The sequence below is a fragment of the Haliotis cracherodii genome, unplaced genomic scaffold, assembly GCF_022045235.1.
Source record: "Haliotis cracherodii isolate W230 unplaced genomic scaffold, xgHalCrac1.p SCAF_13, whole genome shotgun sequence".
Taxonomy (NCBI): domain Eukaryota; kingdom Metazoa; phylum Mollusca; class Gastropoda; order Lepetellida; family Haliotidae; genus Haliotis; species Haliotis cracherodii.
In genome coordinates, this window is record NW_027266268.1 from 1,573,096 (window position 1) to 1,591,145 (window position 18,050).

An 18,050-nucleotide genomic window follows, 5' to 3' on the forward strand; every position below is an offset into this window, starting at 1 on the left:
TAATTTTCTATTTTCTTATACTGATAAGATTTCATTTTTATCTTTGGCTGCTCTGTTTATATACGTTCGAGTAGCTGTCCATCTCTCAGAAATAGAGTTAGTTTGGCCTTCGCTATTGCATCTCTTGGCTTAAGGAGATCGACGACAGATAGCGGATCTAACTGCAATTCTAGTTTAACAGAGCCCGGGCTGGAGTGTGGTCTTGACATTCCAGTACAAAGTGAGCAATGGATTCAGCCTGATTTGCAAGGTGGACATGCCTTGTCATAGCGCTTTATGTGACCGAGTCTGAGGCATGAGATGGTTATTTCAACTTTCCTTTCATTTGAGTATGAGTTTAGGTTTTGTGGATCTTTTGTTGAATTTTGTATATCCGCCTGCCGATCTTACTTACTTACCATCTTTAGGCTATGAAGGCTTTGATTTTGCTTTTTATCTCTTGTTTACTAAAGGGAATAGACAGTATCTCCGCTTTGTCTAGAGCTAGCTTCGCCAGTGTGTCTGCTTTTTCATTTCAATGAATATCTATGTGAGACGGGATCCAACACAGCTCCACCTGTTGCCCTTGGTTCGATAGATTTGTGTATTCGTATAGAATATTATTGACTGTGTTTGGCCTGTAGTTTCTGCCGTTGATGGCTTGAAGTGCACTTAGCGAGTCTGATAGGACGACTCCCTTAGCTTCCCGTAGTTCCGGTATGAGTTTGAGTGCATGATGAATTGCCTCCAATTCAGCAGTGAATACTGACTGACCATCAGGCAGGCGAAATGAATGTGCTTGGTGTTTGGAGATATGGATATGGATCTCGTAACCAGCACTGCTGTTGATAGGATTCTTGGATCTATCAGTGTATATATGGGCCCAGGTGTCCCAGGTAGTTTACTGACAGCTACTGATCGTAGTAGGGTTGGGTTTTCATTTTTAGTGACTTCCGATGTTAAAGCACTGTCAGGTTTGGGAGTTTTTAAAGTCCAGGGAGGCTGTAACCCTTCGTAGTGACTTTCTGGTGGCTGAGTGTCACCATACTTGCGACTTCGGATGAGTTCACGTACGTATATACCAGATGGCTTCAGTGAGGGATTTCACCGAGCTAGGGCTTCATCTTTGATGTTTTTGTCTTGCCATATCTTTTTCCCCAAAAGGGTTTGATGTTCGTCCCCAGAACAATAATATTGCCTGCTCTCTTCTTAGTTTTAATGAGAGTTCTCCTGTTTCTACTTGTAGTCCTTCTAGAGAAGTACCTGTTGCTGCACCTGTGGCCAGCATTGGGGCTTTGTATTGTATTCTGTCGAGGCTAAACAAGACTGAGTGATAGGCGTCACAACCTTAGTCGATTTCTTTTTATCTGATAAGTGATTTGCAGAGGTCTGGACCAGCTGAGTGTCCCCCGAGGTGCCCCAAGATGTGCCTGAAATTGCTCGTGAAGCGTTCAGGTCTTTTTGACATCTATATGTTTGCTAGAAGTGAGGTGGCTATCTTGGATCACCCCTAGAAATATTTCGGTTGTTGATTAATTTGCCTTTTGTGGAGAGACGGGGTATCCCAGCATCTTTCCCCATGCTTTTGAATAGAACTCCCACAGTTTATTCACTTGAAAGGATGAACACCCATTTATTGCACCATTGGTCTACTCCGTCCAGGGCAACATGGAGTTGATGGATTGGCTTATATACAAGTTGGCTTCATAAAAGTAGATATATACACAAGAAATACAATGTGCCATATGCCCCGGACCACCTTGCCTAACCCTATACTGGCTATGGGTGAGACCTACGTATTGGTCGTCTCTGGGCCAAGTTTGACCCAGAAAACGCTAGAAACTTTGTGTTTATTTCATATTTTGCACATATTCGGTTACAACTCCAGCATATGAAATACTCGAAAAACCTTCATACAGACGCCTTGAAAACAACATGTGGCGCAAGACGTGGCGCAATACGTTGTGCAAGACGTGGCGCAAGACGTGGTGCAAGACGTGTCATAAGTCATAGTAATAATAATGATATAGGAAAAACGGTCTACAGTCGCTCACGAAAATCAGCGAAATCAAGAAAGTGTTCATGTTATATTTACAGGTAGATAAAGCAATGAATGTTAAATGCATTTTTTAATTTTCTTTTGTAACACTTCAAATCTAGGATGTTCTTAATTTGAAAAGATTATAATTTGTAGCTGTATTCTTTACGTTTCTTCGGAAAATCCAAACAATACTTCTTTAGGGTTAATTGCAATATGTATATGTATTTTCGAACATATTACATTACGTTTAATAAAGGTTTCCTCTTTAAGAAGCAAATCATTATTCCTTGGAGATATATTAGCATGAAACATTACATGAATTATTTTTAAAACTTTGACCGGCTTATAATGTCAAATAAATCTGAAACATTGTTTTTCAAATTCTTTTATTAATTATTATTCAGGTTTGGTAACGTTGAAAATAAGTGATTAAGTTGGGAAATATTAGCTTTTCAAAACCCTAATTCTTCCAAAGAGGGTAATAGTTCTTTCGGACCATAGTTTCATTTGTATTTTGATATTTTTTCGTTATCCTTGTAGTTTCTTTCACCCATTTCTGCTAAGTTGTGGGTAAATGTTATGCCCAGAATTGTAAATTCTGTTTGTGTTCTTCTGTGACTTCTTTGATTCCTTTTGAGATCCTATCCAGATTACTTGAGTTTTACTGGTATTTATGTTTAAGACAGAGAAGGGTGCATATTCATCAAGTGTTTCTGAGACTTTCTTAAGACAGAGTTCTGTACCGTCAATATAAATGACATGGCATCCGCGAAATGGGACATCAGATATTATGTTTTCCCTTTCATTTCGGGGCAGTTTCTGATCATTGTTGATAACATTTCTGCACAACTAAGGAAGATATATGGAGCTAGAGCACCCCCTTACATGCACCCTCTGGTAATTTTGATTAACAGCTTTGCGAAGCCATTTACTGATACACTGGAAGTTTTATTGGTATAAATTCTTGTAATCCATTTGTCATAAAATCTCAAAAATTAAAAAAATGGTTAAGGATTCTTGTATTAAATCCAAGTCTACAGAGTCAAATGCTTTTTCAAAATATATTGATTGTAAAATTCATGAAATTTCCATGGTTTCTGCATAATTCATTATATCGTAAATAGGTCTTGTATATTCTCCATTATATCTATTGACTAGGAAACATTTCTGATCTGCACTTATTTGTTCGTTAATTGGGAATACTGTTTTGATTTTATTTACTATTGCTGCAGAGACGTTTAGTGTCTCCAGGGCATTTTAGTATCTCCAGAGACGTTTAGTGTCTCCAGGGACGTTTAGTGTCTCCAGAGACGATTAGTAAAGATATTAGTCTCCAGTTTCATAGAAATTGTTTGAGTTTATCCTTTTTATGTATGCATGTAATAATACCCTGCTTTAGACTAACTTACAATTCTCCTTTTTGATGGTCATATACTAAGGATCGAAGCAGAAACTGTTGAATATCATTCCAGAAAAAAATATATAATTCAACTGTAAACTCTGAGGGACAAGGACTTCTTCCGTTTTCAGGTTACTTTATGATATATCCCAAAACACTTTGCTTTCGATGTTAACCTTTCGTTTCTCACTTGTCTTTGGAATTCTGGAATTCTTTGAATAGAGTGGAGATATCCATTTTCTGTGTTGGGCGTTTAGTGTGTAGCTTTTTATAAAAAGTTTCATATTTGTTTATATCTTCAAGTGCTTGTTACGCGTCTTTGAGTATTTTTATTATCTCAGTTTTTTATAGCTTGATTATCCCAAGTATTCGATATTGATTTCCACGTCATTAATATGGTCATTCAAATTTCTTTTGTTTCTCTTTCTTGGAATATATAATAGTGTAACCTCTTATGATAAGAAGAGTCTCAAAAAAGAGCTGATCATTATTATCAAACATTGGTTTTCTCTCTTCATCAAAATTAATGTTATATTGATCTATGGTTTCTATGTTCACGTTTTAACAAAAAGTATAGGAACCGAATCAAATCCATTTATAATCTCAAATATATCCTTTATAATTTTTTGGGAGTCATTGTTAAGGTTGGGACCAAATATAGAGATAGCGTTGATATAGTGATCTTAATAGTTATAGACATATTTAAAATAATGCTGCCTGTCAGTGTGGTTTTTATTTACTGGTTAGCCAGGATAAGTTGAGTTGTGACCTGACAATTAAACCTTTATGACTATGTATGAAGTCCGCCCACTGTCAACCAAGTCAGCGAGCCTGACCATCCGATCCCGTTTGTCGCCTCCAACGACAAGCATGGGTATGATGGATATGTGGGTTTCCTGTCTCGGCTAACAACGAGTTATTGTGTCAGACTGGTATGAGGGAAACTTTGTAGTCTTGGGAATAATATTTAATCCCACATTACATGATCTATGGGTAATAAATACAAGAAAAAGCCTCGAACACATTAATAGATTATTGGGAAACTAGAAAATAAGACATCTAACATTAATAGATAAAATCACAGTTATTATGACTCTGGCTCTATCAACATTAGTTCATACGTCTTCAGCACTTCCAAACCCGACCGATGGTTTTATTGGAACATTGAATAAACTATTTGTCACACTCAATTGGAATGACAAACCAGTCAAAATAAAAAGAACTACTTTGATAAGGAAATATAGAGAAGATTAACCCCCAAATTGATTGATTTACAAAAACTGACTTTGTCAACATTACAGAACTTTCAGTCAAACCAAATATTCCTTTTGGCTGCAAATATTGATAAGTTTATTACGTTGAAAAATCCTTTTGGACGGATATGCTGAATATTTGGGTAACTATCTAAAAAACATAAAATTAACAAAGTATTGGAGACATTTTATCAGAGACAATATGGTTCAATCACCAATTTGAATATATTTTCATTTTAATACAATGGTTTGATTCAAAGTTTAAAAGATTTATGTAGCAACAGCAGATTTTTAACATTTGAAGAATTGCAAGACAAATTCCAATTTAAAAGTACTTTACTTGATTACAACAGAGTAATGCTAAATATCCATAAATCATTGAAAAACAATGAAGGGAATTCATTGGTATACCATGGTATAACCCAGAGGCAATTATGAATAGTGTCATGTCATTCTTCAAATTGTTGTGATAACGTAGTGATAGTTGATTCAATGACATACTCCTTAATTAAGCACATGTGATTGCTTATGGGCTTTTCCAGCATATTGTAAACGTAATATTGCTAGCTGGATATATCTTGAGATAAATGAATAATCATTTCATTAGAATTCACATTCTGATGCGGTTTCTGTATCTTATCCGATCGTCAGACTAAGTTCCACAATATGTGTAACTAACTTCTGTCAAATGACTTAATAGTCTTATGAGCAACACGTCAACGGGAGCGTAGTCAATATCGTCGTCAAAACCTGCACGGGCACAACATGCATACACCCCCTCTCCCTGTTTAACAAACCAAATATGTTTTCTCAAATTCGATGCACCCCCAATATCATAATTAGGGTATCGATGAAAGTATGGGTACGTAAAGTGGCAGCTATTGGAGTATTTCTTCTGGGCATGTGGAAGCGGTACGGAGAAGGCTGTCAGCGGCACTGACATGGAAAATCATCGGCATGTATGACACAGGAATATCATTCAAACGTTATAACCACACTTTGATCAACAGACTTGTAAGAACACACCGACAGACACATGATATTAAGGACCAATAAAGACAAGAACAAGTTTGCAAGGCTTCTCAACGGGAAGACAGCGATCTGACACGTATAGTGGGGCGACAACCAATTGCCGCGAGTAGAAGTTTGAAAGCACAAGTCTGACTACTACAACTATCCGAAGTCGGCTGAAATCCCTCGGGTTAAAGTCACCAATGGTCAGACACCGACATCTGAGACATCGTTTGGCATGCTGTATAGTACGATGCCATTGGAATCTAGCGATGTGGCTAAAGATCAATTAGTCCGACGAGAATAGATTCTTGCTCCGCGTCACAGATGGGCAAATACGAATATGGAGGCACAAAAGCACCGCCTTTACCCTCTGAAACATTACTCCACGGTCCCTTTTGGTGGAGCCCTATCATGACTGTAAACTGGTGACAGTACCAGGCAATCTCAACAGTGATCGTGTTATGTGGCAGTGTATCATAGTGTTGAACAGTGATTGTAACTGTGTTACATTGTTTCTGTGGAGAATCGGTAGACGTCCGTTGCATTGTGTTTGGAGAGTGATCAATCGTCAGGAAGTTACTGTATCTTGATGTTAGTGTGCTGTGTAAACTTCCGGTTCGGTATAGTATGTATAGTAATGTTCTATGTACTTGGGCACTGTCGAGAACTTTCCAATAGGGTGGTAGGTTGTGTTTAATAGTATGTTTACGTATCTCTCACGCATTTCATCGCTTTAGAACTAGCTTCCACGTGAGGATCGCTCTCCATCCCTGATTCCCCGCCTAGCCCATCTCTGAAGCTTGATCACTGTCGTAACTGGGTGAAGATATATTATTATTATAACTGACTTTATCATATTATTTATTGCCATTGAATATTGTACTGCCACTCTTTTGTGTACTGTGCTGCCATTGTAATTGCTGTACAGTAATTTGAGCTGATTTAGTTAATTTTGTAATACATTTGTTGATTGTATACCACTTATTTGTTGTTTGTTGGTTTCACACTGCAAACAAACGCTATCGACACTTTGCCTTGGCGCACCATGAATCCAGATTTGAATCCATTGGAACAATGGTTTATGACGTCGCCTGCAGGCAATACATCCATCCGAACGGAATCTGGCAGATTTAGGGCTGCACTGCACCGGGAGTAGCAACCGTTACCTCTTGATCGTATCAGAACATTCTCTGATAGAAGGACAGAGGCTGTCATCCCGGGCACATAGCGAAACCTTACACTCGCTGCTGAGTTTCATGACTTGGATTGTCTTCATGAGAGTACAGTGAACCTTTTCGGACAACAATGGTGGGGTTGGGGGGTGGGTAAGGGGGGTCGCTTAGTTAATTTCCAGGTGTATATATAAGAAGAACATTACAACTCATGATATCAATCTACACGTGAAGATTCGGGTTAGAATAGGTATTCAGCAACCAATGCTTGTCGTAAGGGGCGACTAACGGGATCGGGTGGTCAGGCTCGTTGACTCGTATCTCAGTTGCGAAGATCGATGCTCATACTGTTAGTAACTGGATTGTCTGGTCCAGACTCCTCTCCATTGCTGAGAGGGCGTTAAACAGACCTACAAACAGATATAAATGTCAGGTTGATACTCGATTGTTTACCGTCCACCGTCACATACCTTCCTTTGCTTGTTTGTTGTTTTACGCCGCACTAAGCAATGTTCCCGCTATTTGACGGCGGTCTGTAAATAATCGAGTCTGGACAGGATAATACAGTGATTGATATCATGAACATCGATCCACGCACTTTCAAGATGAAAAACCCGTCACATGACATGTGTTGACAATGGAATACCATTGTACAAAAGAGCACGACTGACTGGTTTTCGTCAAACAATGTATGTGTAGTATAATATATAAATTCTTCCCGCCAAAATCGATGTAATAAAGTGCAAGCCTCTCTCCCAACTCCCCGTGGATCTCGATAAAATTTATCATCGAGTTTTGCTCCTTCGTTTAGTAATGTCATTCGTCACCGCCAGAATTTCAATTTACTTTTGCACCCAGTCGACCCTTTATCTCTTGAAATGCATGTCAACTTGGGAGTTAGACTACCAGCCCAACGCAGGCTCTATTTCAAGGTCAAGGCGTTCGGGTCGCACGAGCGGCACGCGCTGACAGATGCGAGCCAATGTGCCAATAGTTTCTCGCAGTTCTAACATCTGTGATAGACAACAAGCCTGATTAAATAAAGCCCTGTGATCGGAAATTCGGTGCAATGGAATTTATTTTCTATGCTGTCAAGACTTTTTGGAGGAATTCGCCTCGCTTGGCGCCGGTCTTCCCATAACTGGCGAGTTATGTCCCTCCGATTACTGTTATTGTACTAAGCCACCGACCCGCAATACTTCTACGGCCAGCAACGTGGGAAGAGATTGAGGTACTAGATCTGACACTAGAATGACATTGGGCGCTGTCTAGGAAACTTATGAAATATTGAAACACTCTACTTTGATCGCTCTGCTCCTGCAAGAGAATAACAATAAAGGAGGACAGGATGCATTAAATCAAATTTTTCTATGATTCCTTTCAATTTTTGCAACATCCACCCAGTTAGTAGTTTACATTTTGACTGAAAAAGCAATTTCACACTAAAGTAACACCAGCAATTGTCAGAGGCTGACTGTTACCAATAGCTAGAGAAGAAATACAACTTTAATAAGGGTTAAATTTTGAATAGTGGATATATTGTTTTTTAACATCTGAGAGCCTCTGTTTTAAACTTGGCGCAATATCCACCACAGCTGCCATCCATACCCAATACAGCTTCTAATATTCGCACCATATACACCTACTGCTGCCAGCACAACACTCGCTACCACGATATACTCCTACTGCTGCCAGCACAACACCCGCTACCACGATATACTCCTACTGCTGCCAGCACAACACCCGCTACCCCATATACACCTACTGCTGCCATTACAGAACCCACTACCTCCATATACTCCTACTGCTGCCAGCACAACACCCGCTTCCACGATATACTCCTACTGCTGCCAGCACAACACCCGCTACCCCATATACACCTACTGCTGCCATTACAGAACCCACTACCTCCATATACTCCTACTGCTGCCATTACAGAACTCGCTACCACCATATACTCCTACTGCTGCCATTACAGAACCCACTACCTCCATATACTCCTACTGCTGCCATTACAGAACCCACTACCTCCATATACTCCTACTGCTGCCAGTACAACACCCGCTACCACCATATACTCCTACTGCTGCCAGCACAACACCCGCTACCTCCATATCCACCAACTGTAGCCATTACAGAACCCGCTACCACCATATACTCCTACTGCTATCATTACAGGACCCACTACCTCCATATACTCCTACTGCTGCCAGCACAACACCCGCTACCACCATATACACCAACTGCTGTCATTACAGAACCCACTACCTCCACATACTCTTACTGCTGCCAGCACAACACCCGCAACCACATATACATCAACTGTAGCCATTACAGAACCCACTACCTCCATATACATCTGCTGCTGCCAGCACAACACCCGCTACCTTGATATACTCCTACTGCTACCAGCACAACACCTGCTACCTCAATCCTGTGACTGATATCATGAGCATCGATCCACGCAATTGGGATCGATGACATGCATCAACCAAGTCAGCGAGCCTTACCACCCGATCCCGTTAGTCGCCTTTTACCTATTCTACCCCGGATTAGTGAATACAAATCCCAAGACAGAACACTGCAGTAAATATAAATATAAATACACTTTAATACCGTGTCTATTTAGTGGTACAATGTGAGAGTGTTGAAGTATATGTGTATTTCATAAAACTATCTAAAGTCAGAAATGAAACATCACTAGTTGAAACTCGAAAATATGGCAAGATAAAAGTCCTTTAGTTTTCAAGGGTCATTACTTGAATGTTATATTGATCTTCAATCCGACTGAACAAGTCTGGTAAAAGCTCGTGCCCCGGTAGCAGGCCGACAGGCTGCACTGTTGATGACTCGCCGTGACGGCCGGCTTCACAGACCAACATTAGCGCCCATATCCCGTGTTTGATCAGGGAAATGGATTCATTTAATGTAGCTCGTTCTTAAACGATATACATTGAAAAGAAGGATGTTTATTTTCCTAAATCCGTGGTATGGAGTACACTAGTTTTAACAAACTCACGCAAGATATTTGGAGTGAATGAAAAATTTGTTTTTGAAATCTTTTAATTCCACGAGGTTTAAACATTCATGTCGTTTAATCATTTGAACATCCTATTTAATGATGTGGAAATCAATAATAAAAATTAATCTAAAAGTGTCCATTGGCTGTTTCTGCTAGCCAATCAAAGATCAAATTTAGATGTTAATTGTGGCCTAATGTTAGCCACTGTGTATGTTCCGAACACGGCGTTTCTTTGTGTTGATATCGAGGATGAAGGCAGTTGAAATATGTTAAAGAAACAACGTCTCATTGCGGGGAGATTAAAGTCAATGAGGGAATCGGTGTAAATATACATTACTACGAACCCCTTAGTTGCATACATTAGTTCAGAGTGCGTGAATGTGATTATTCAGCGCCACGTGATGAAGTAAACACATTTATCTCACGGTATGCACATATCATCTGAAGACTGAAAGTACTTTAATTGTGGTAGTATTTTAAATGAACAGAAGACGTATCATTCGCAGAAAATAATCATGACATTTTGAAAAAAGAATTTAGTAATTTAGAAATCCAAAGATCCATTGAGCCGCCAACTAGGTGTAGATGATCAGGGACATAACACCCATCCATTACTCTGCCGTACCACCCCGACATACCTACAACAGTGTGCCTTAACATCCCCACCTCACTCATCACTGTGTCCTAACACCTCACCCAACCCCTCACCGTGCCCTAACACCTCACCCAACCCATCACTGTGCCCTAACACCTCACCCAACCCATCACCGTGACCTAACACCTCCACCTCAACCATCACTGTGTCCTAACACCTCACCCAACTAATCACTGTGCCCGAAAACCTCACCCAACCCATCACCGTGCCTTCACATCCCCACCTCACCCATCACCGTGCACTACCACCTCACCCATCACCGTGCACTACCACCTCACCCAACCCATCACTCTGCCCTAACACCTCATCCAACCCATCACCGTGCACTAACACCTCACCCATTACTGTGCCCTAACACCTCACCCATTACTGTGCCCTAACACCTCACCCAACCCATCACTCTGCCCTAACACCTCCACCAACCCATCAATGTGCCCTAACACTTCACCCAACCCATCACCGTGCCTTCACATCCCCACCTCACCCATCACCGTGCACTACCACCTCACCCAACCCATCACTCTGCCCTAACACCTCATCCAACCCATCAATGTGCCCTAACACTTCACCCAACCCATCACTGTGCCCTGACACCTCACCCAAACCATCACTGCGCCCTAACACTTAACCCAACCCATCACTGTGCCCTAACACCTCACCCAAACCATCACCGTGCCTTAACTTTCCCAACTCACCCATCACTGTGCCCTAACACCCAAACCCAACCAATCACTGTGCCCTAACACCTCGCCTAACCCATCACCGTGCTCTAACACCACACCCAACCCCTCACCGTGCCCTAACACCTCAGCCAACCCTTCACTGTGCCCTAACACCTCACCCAACCCATCACTGCGCTTTAACACCAAAACCCAACCCATCACTGTGCCCTAACACCAAAACCCAACCCATCACTGTGCCCTAACACCGAAACCCAACCCATCACTGTGCCCTAACACCTCACCCAACCCCTCACCGTGCCTTAACTTCCCCACCTCACCCATCAGTATGCCCTAACATCTCACCCAACCAATCACTCTGCCCTAACACCTCACCCAACCCATCATCGTGCCTTAACTTCCCCACCTCACCCATCAGTGTGCCCTAACACCTCACCCAACCCATCACCGTGCCCTAACACCTCACCCAACCCCTCACCGTGCCTTAACTTCCCCACCTCACCCATCAGTATGCCCTAACACCTCACCCAACCCATCACTGTGCTTTAACACACCACCCAACCCATCACTGTGCTTCAACACACCACCCAACCCATCACTGTGCTTTAACACACCACCCCAACCATCACTGTGCTTCAACACACCACCCAACCCATCACTGTGCTTTAACACACCTCCCAACCCATCACTGTGCTTCAACACACCACCCAACCCATCACTGTGCTTTAACACACCTCCCAACCCATCACTTCAACAAACCATCCCACAATATTGCTCTTAAACACTGCATCATATGTCACTGTGCTACCCCACCCATCACTGTTCTTCAACACACCATCCCACCAGTATTGCTCTTAAACACTGCTCCGTCTATCACTGTGCCACCCTACCCATCACTGTGCTTTAACACCCCACCCCACCAGTCATCGTGCTTTAACACACCACATCACACATCTCTGTGCTTTAACATACCACCCCACCCATCACTGTGCTTCAAAACACCATCCCACCAGTCACTGCTCTTAAACAATGCTCCATCTATCATCGTGCTTTAACACCCCACCCATCACTGTAATTTAACACACCATCCCACACATCATTCTACTTTAACACCCCGTCCCACTGATCACTGTTCTTGAAACCACCTCACCATTCAACACTGTGCCCTAGCACCTAACCCCAACCATCCTAGGGCCTCAACACCCCACCCCACCCTACCCAACACTATACATTAACACCACGCTTCACCACACCAAATACTGTGCCTTATTACCCCACCCAACACTGTGCCTTAACCCCTAACCCTCACATCACCCAACACTGTGCCTTAACCCCTAACCATCACATCACCCAACACTGTGCCTTAACCCCTAACCCTCACATCACCCAACACTGTGCCTTAACCCCTAACCCTCACATCACCCAACACTGTGCCTTAACCCCTAACCATCACATCACCCAACACTGTGCCTTAACCCCTAACCCTCACATCACCCAACACTGTGCCTTTACCCCTAACCCTCACATCACCCAACACTGTGCCTTAACCCCTAACCATCACATCACCCAACACTGTGCCTTAACCCCTAACCATCACATCACCCAACACTGTGCCTTAACCACCCACCCTCACCTTGTGACTGGCGAGTCACAATGAACTGTATATAGCCTGATGTGAGTCACAATGAGCTGTATATAGCCTGGTGTGAGTCACTATGAAGTGTATATAGCCTGGTATGAGTCACAATGAACTGTATATAGTCGGATGTGAGTCACAATGAACTGTGTATATCCTGGTGTGAGTCACAATAAACTGTATATAGCCTGGTGTGAGTCACAATGAGCTGTATGTAGCCTGGTGTGAGTCACAATGAACTGTATATAGCCTGGTATGAGTCACAAAAACTGTATACAGCCTGGTGTCAGTCATAATGAACTGTATATATCCTGGTGTGAGTCACAATAAACTGTGTTATTCTGATGCGAGTCACTATGAACTGTAAATGGCCTGGTATGAGTCAAAATGAACTGTATGTAGCCTGGTGTGCGTCACTATGAACTGTATATAGCCTAGTGTGAGTCACAATAAACTGTAAATAGCCTTGAGTGAGTCACAATAAACTGTATATAGCCTGGTGTGAGTCACAATAAACTGTATATAGCCTGGTGTGAGTCACAATGGATTGTATAGAGCCTGGTGTGAGTCATAATGAACTGTATATAGCCTGGTGTGAGTCACAATGAACTGTATATAGGCTGGTGTGCCTCACAATAAAGTGCATGTAGCCTGGTCTGAGTCACAATGAACTGTATATAGTCTGGTGTGAGTCATAATGAACTGTATATTGCCTGTTGTGAGTCACAATGAACTGTATATAGACTGGTGTGAGTCACAATGAACTTTGTATATTCTGGTGTGGGTCATATTGAACTGTATATAGCCTGGTGTGAGTCACAATAAAGTGCATGTAGCCTGGTCTGAGTCACAATGAACTGTATATAGTCTGGTGTGAGTCATAATGAACTGTATATAGTCTGGTGTGAGTCACAATAAAGTGCATGTAGCCTTGTCTGAGTCACAATAAAGTGCATGTAGCCTGGTCTGAGTCACAATGAACTGTATATAGTCTGGTGTGAGTCATAATGAACTGTATATTGCCTGTTGTGAGTCATAATGAACTGTATATAGCCTGGTGTGAGTCACAATGAACTGTATATAGGCTGGTGTGCCTCACAATAAAGTGCATGTAGCCTGGTCTGAGTCACAATGAACTGTATATAGTCTGGTGTGAGTCATAATGAACTGTATATTGCCTGTTGTGAGTCACAATGAACTGTATATAGACTGGTGTGAGTCACAATGAACTCTGTATATTCTGGTGTGGGTCATATTGAACTGTATATAGCCTGGTGTGAGTCACAATAAAGTTTATATAGCCTGGTATGAGTCACAATGAGCTGTATGTAGCCTGGTGTGAGTCACTATGAATTGTATATAGTCTGATGTGAGTCACAATGAACTGTATGTAGCCTGGTGTGAGTCACAATGAGCTGTATATAACCTGGTATGAGTCACAAAAACTGTATACAGCCTGGTGTCAGTCACAATGAACTGTGTATATTCTGGTGTGAGTCACTATGCACTGTATATAGTCTGTTGTGAGTCAAAATGAACTGTGTATATCCTGGTGTGAGTCACAATAAACTGTATATAGCCTGATGTGAGTCACAATGAACTGTATGTAGCCTGGTGTGAGTCACAATGATCTGTGTATATTCTGGTTTGAGTCATAATGACCAGTGTAGCCTGGTGTGAGTCACAATGAACTGTGTATATTCTGGTGTGAGTCATAATGACCAGTGTAGCCTGGTGTGAATCATAAAGGACTATGTAGCCTGGTTTGAGTCAAAATGAACTGTAGACGGTGTTTTGAGTGAGCCATGGATAGTGGATAGCCATCAATGAACTATATAGATACATTTGAGGTTTCAAATGATCGGTATACGTTTGGTTTGAGTCACCAATGATCTAAACAGATAGATCTGAGTCACCAATGAGCTGTATAGATAAACGTGCGCCACCATTGACCTTGATGTGAGTCATCAAGGAAGTGCACATTGCCAGTGTCATTCGGCACAGCTTGAACAGCAGTCTAATTGTTGATTGTCCACAGGTTCCATCAGCTGAGTGAAGTCAAAGTGGCAACAAAGTGGAATTTGCATGGATTTGTCCGTTTAATTGTTTAACATTTTTTGTAAAATATTCTGCCCAGACAAATCGGATTTCTTAAGCGATTGTATAAAACCACGGATAGAAGGTGTGATTTAAAACTAAGTAACAATTCACATCTACACAGTCCCTGTAGAGAGCATTACGACCGAAGGGTGTATAGGTTTTAGTAATTGTAGCTAACTCCCTCTCGTCCCTGCAGCAAATCGTTACACGAGAACGCAAATTACTGTCGACATCCGAGGTGCTAGTCGGTGCAGGGTTTTACCCTCGCTCGTGTTTTCCTAACCTCCAATGAATTTCACTCGCAGATAAAACGGGTGATTACAAGTTCAGTTTGGGTCTAGGTTATTTTTGGTATTATATTTAGGTTTTAGTCTGGATTCCCTCAATATAGTTTCTATGGCAACCCCGCTAAGTCAACTGAGAAAATTAATTATCATTAATGTGAAAGAGCGAACATTAGTCTTTAATTTTAAAGAATAAATGCTTGATGGGAGACACACTATCCCGATTAAAAACTGTCGCTCGGAAACATTCACTGATGTTACCGCCCGCACTGTTGACAGTCTCAACAAGAATGTATGAGTGAGTGAGAGACAGCATTGTAGTGATTCGGTAGGACAGGGTTTTGTTGGGGGACATTCAGTGTACAATTGTGACTGGGGACCGGCGTTGTGTTGCGGTAGTTGCAATGCGCGGTATTGTATGCAGTGACTCTATACTAATCTTGTGTTGGAAGTAGATATAGTGTATGCTGTGACTGCAGGATAGTCTTGTGTTGTCGGTAACTGTATTGTATGCAGTGACTGCGGGATAGTCTTGTGTTGGAGGTAGATATAGTGTTTGCTGCGACTGTAGGATAGTCTTGTGTTGGAGGTAGAATAGTGTATGCTGTGACTGTTGGATAGTCTTGTGTTGTCGGTAACTGCATTGTACACAGTGACCGTAGGATAGTCTTGTGTTGGAGGTAGATATAGTGTTTGCTGCGACTGTAGTATAGTCTTGTGTTGGAGGTAGATATAGTGTTTGCTGTGACTGTTGGATAGTCTTGTGTTTGAGGTAACTGTATTGTACGCAGTGACTACAGGATAGTCTTGTGTTGGAGGTAGATATAGTGTATGCAGTGACAGCAGGATAGTCTTGTGTTGGAGGTAACTGTATTGTATGCAGTGACAGCAGGATAGTCTTGTGTTTGAGGTAACTGTATTGTACGCAGTGACTACAGGATAGTCTTGTGTTGGAGGTAGATATAGTGTATGCAGTGACAGCAGGATAGTCTTGTGTTGGAGGTAACTGTATTGTATGCAGTTACTCTTGGCTTATCCTGTGTTATCGGGTAGATTATAGTTAATGCTGTGACTGCAGGATATTATTGCTAAATAATATATTATGGCTAAAATGTGTGCAGTGAATGTAGGATAGTATTTGCTGGAGGTAGCTGTTGTTTGTGCTGTGACTGTAGGAAAGTCTTATGTTGGAGGTAACTCTATTGTATGCAGTGACCGTAGGATAGTCTTGTGTTGGAGGTAGATATAGTGTTTGCTGTGACTGTTGGATAGTCTTGTGTTGGAGGTAACTGTATCGTACGCAGTGATTACAGGATAGTCTTGTGTTGGAGGTTGATATAGTGTATGCAGTGACAGCAGGATAGTCTTGTGTTGGAGGTAGAATAGTGTATGCTGTGACTGTTGGATAGTCTTGTGTTGGAGGTAGTCGTTGTGTGTGCTGTGACTGTAGGAGAGCCCTTTGTTGGAGGTAGATGGTGTGTGTGCTGTGACTGTAGGAGAGCCCTTTGTTGGAGGTAGATGGTGTGTGTGCTGTGACTGTAGGATAGGCTTGTGTTATCGGTAACTGTATTGTATGCAGTGACTTAAGGCTTATCTTGTGTTGGAGGTAGATGTTGTGTGTGCTGTGACTGTAGGATAGTTTTGTGTTTGAGGTAGTCATTGTGTGTGCTGTGACTGTAGGAAAGCCCTTTGTTGGAGGTAGATGGTGTGTGTGGTGTGACTGAGGGTTAGTCTTGTGTTGGAGGTAACTGTATTGTATGCAGTGACTGTTGTATAGTCTTGTTTTGTTGCTAGCTGCACTTTATGCTGTGATTGTAGTGTAGTATTGTGTTGCAGGTAGCTGTAGTGTATGCTATTACTGAGGGATAGTATTCAGCATACTCACGTGGGTACATAGTAGTATAGACGATGTGGGTACGGGTTCACCCTACCCGGCCTAGGTAGGTCCAAATTCTGAAAATGCTTAATTATGTGATTACGATCCAATGATCATCATTATACAGATGTCATCCTATATTGAGGAAATCTTTAAACCAAATTGTAATGGGCATTTTCCCTTTTATTTCTATTCTTACACATAGCATTTTTTCGGACGTATTTATATTCAACATTTCTGCTAAGTTCCTCGTTCATTTTACGAGGATACCTGACTCTATACTCTTCTTCACACTTAGAAATGAAACAGTTGATAACCATACTTGGATGGCTTAACATCCATAAGATATATATGCCTCGTGGTAATTCTTGTCATTTGATAAATTTGCCCCACAGTATCAATGCTTCGACAGCTGTTTCAAGTTCTTCTATTGTTGTCTTGTAATTGTCCATTGTTATGCGCTTATGTAAACATTTATCTGAACATAAATATTTCGTTGTATTAAAAGAACATTAACATTAATTAATAATGGATGAAATTTACGCCTGCGAGGGTATTGGAAAGGCAAGGGGGAGCAATACAAAAACTAGATAAGGGGCTGAGGTATGTAAATATGTTTCTAAGGATTGGTTAAAGAAACAAGCAATATGACAAATACTAGTATACTTGCCAGACCCACGATATATACCAATGACAAAGTTTGATATTTCCACAACTAATGAAGTTCATCAGCTTGACTTGACTCTTCCGCATGATGAGGTCAGATGCAAAACATATCTTACCTAATATCTTGTTATTTACTGTGCTGTTCAATGGATTATCTTGTATGTAATCGCTTGTGTCATTCATATATATGTTTCTGCCATATCTTTATACACATCATCGGTTTGTATTTTCATTAACAAAGAATCTTGTTAGATACCACAGAAAGTTCACGAG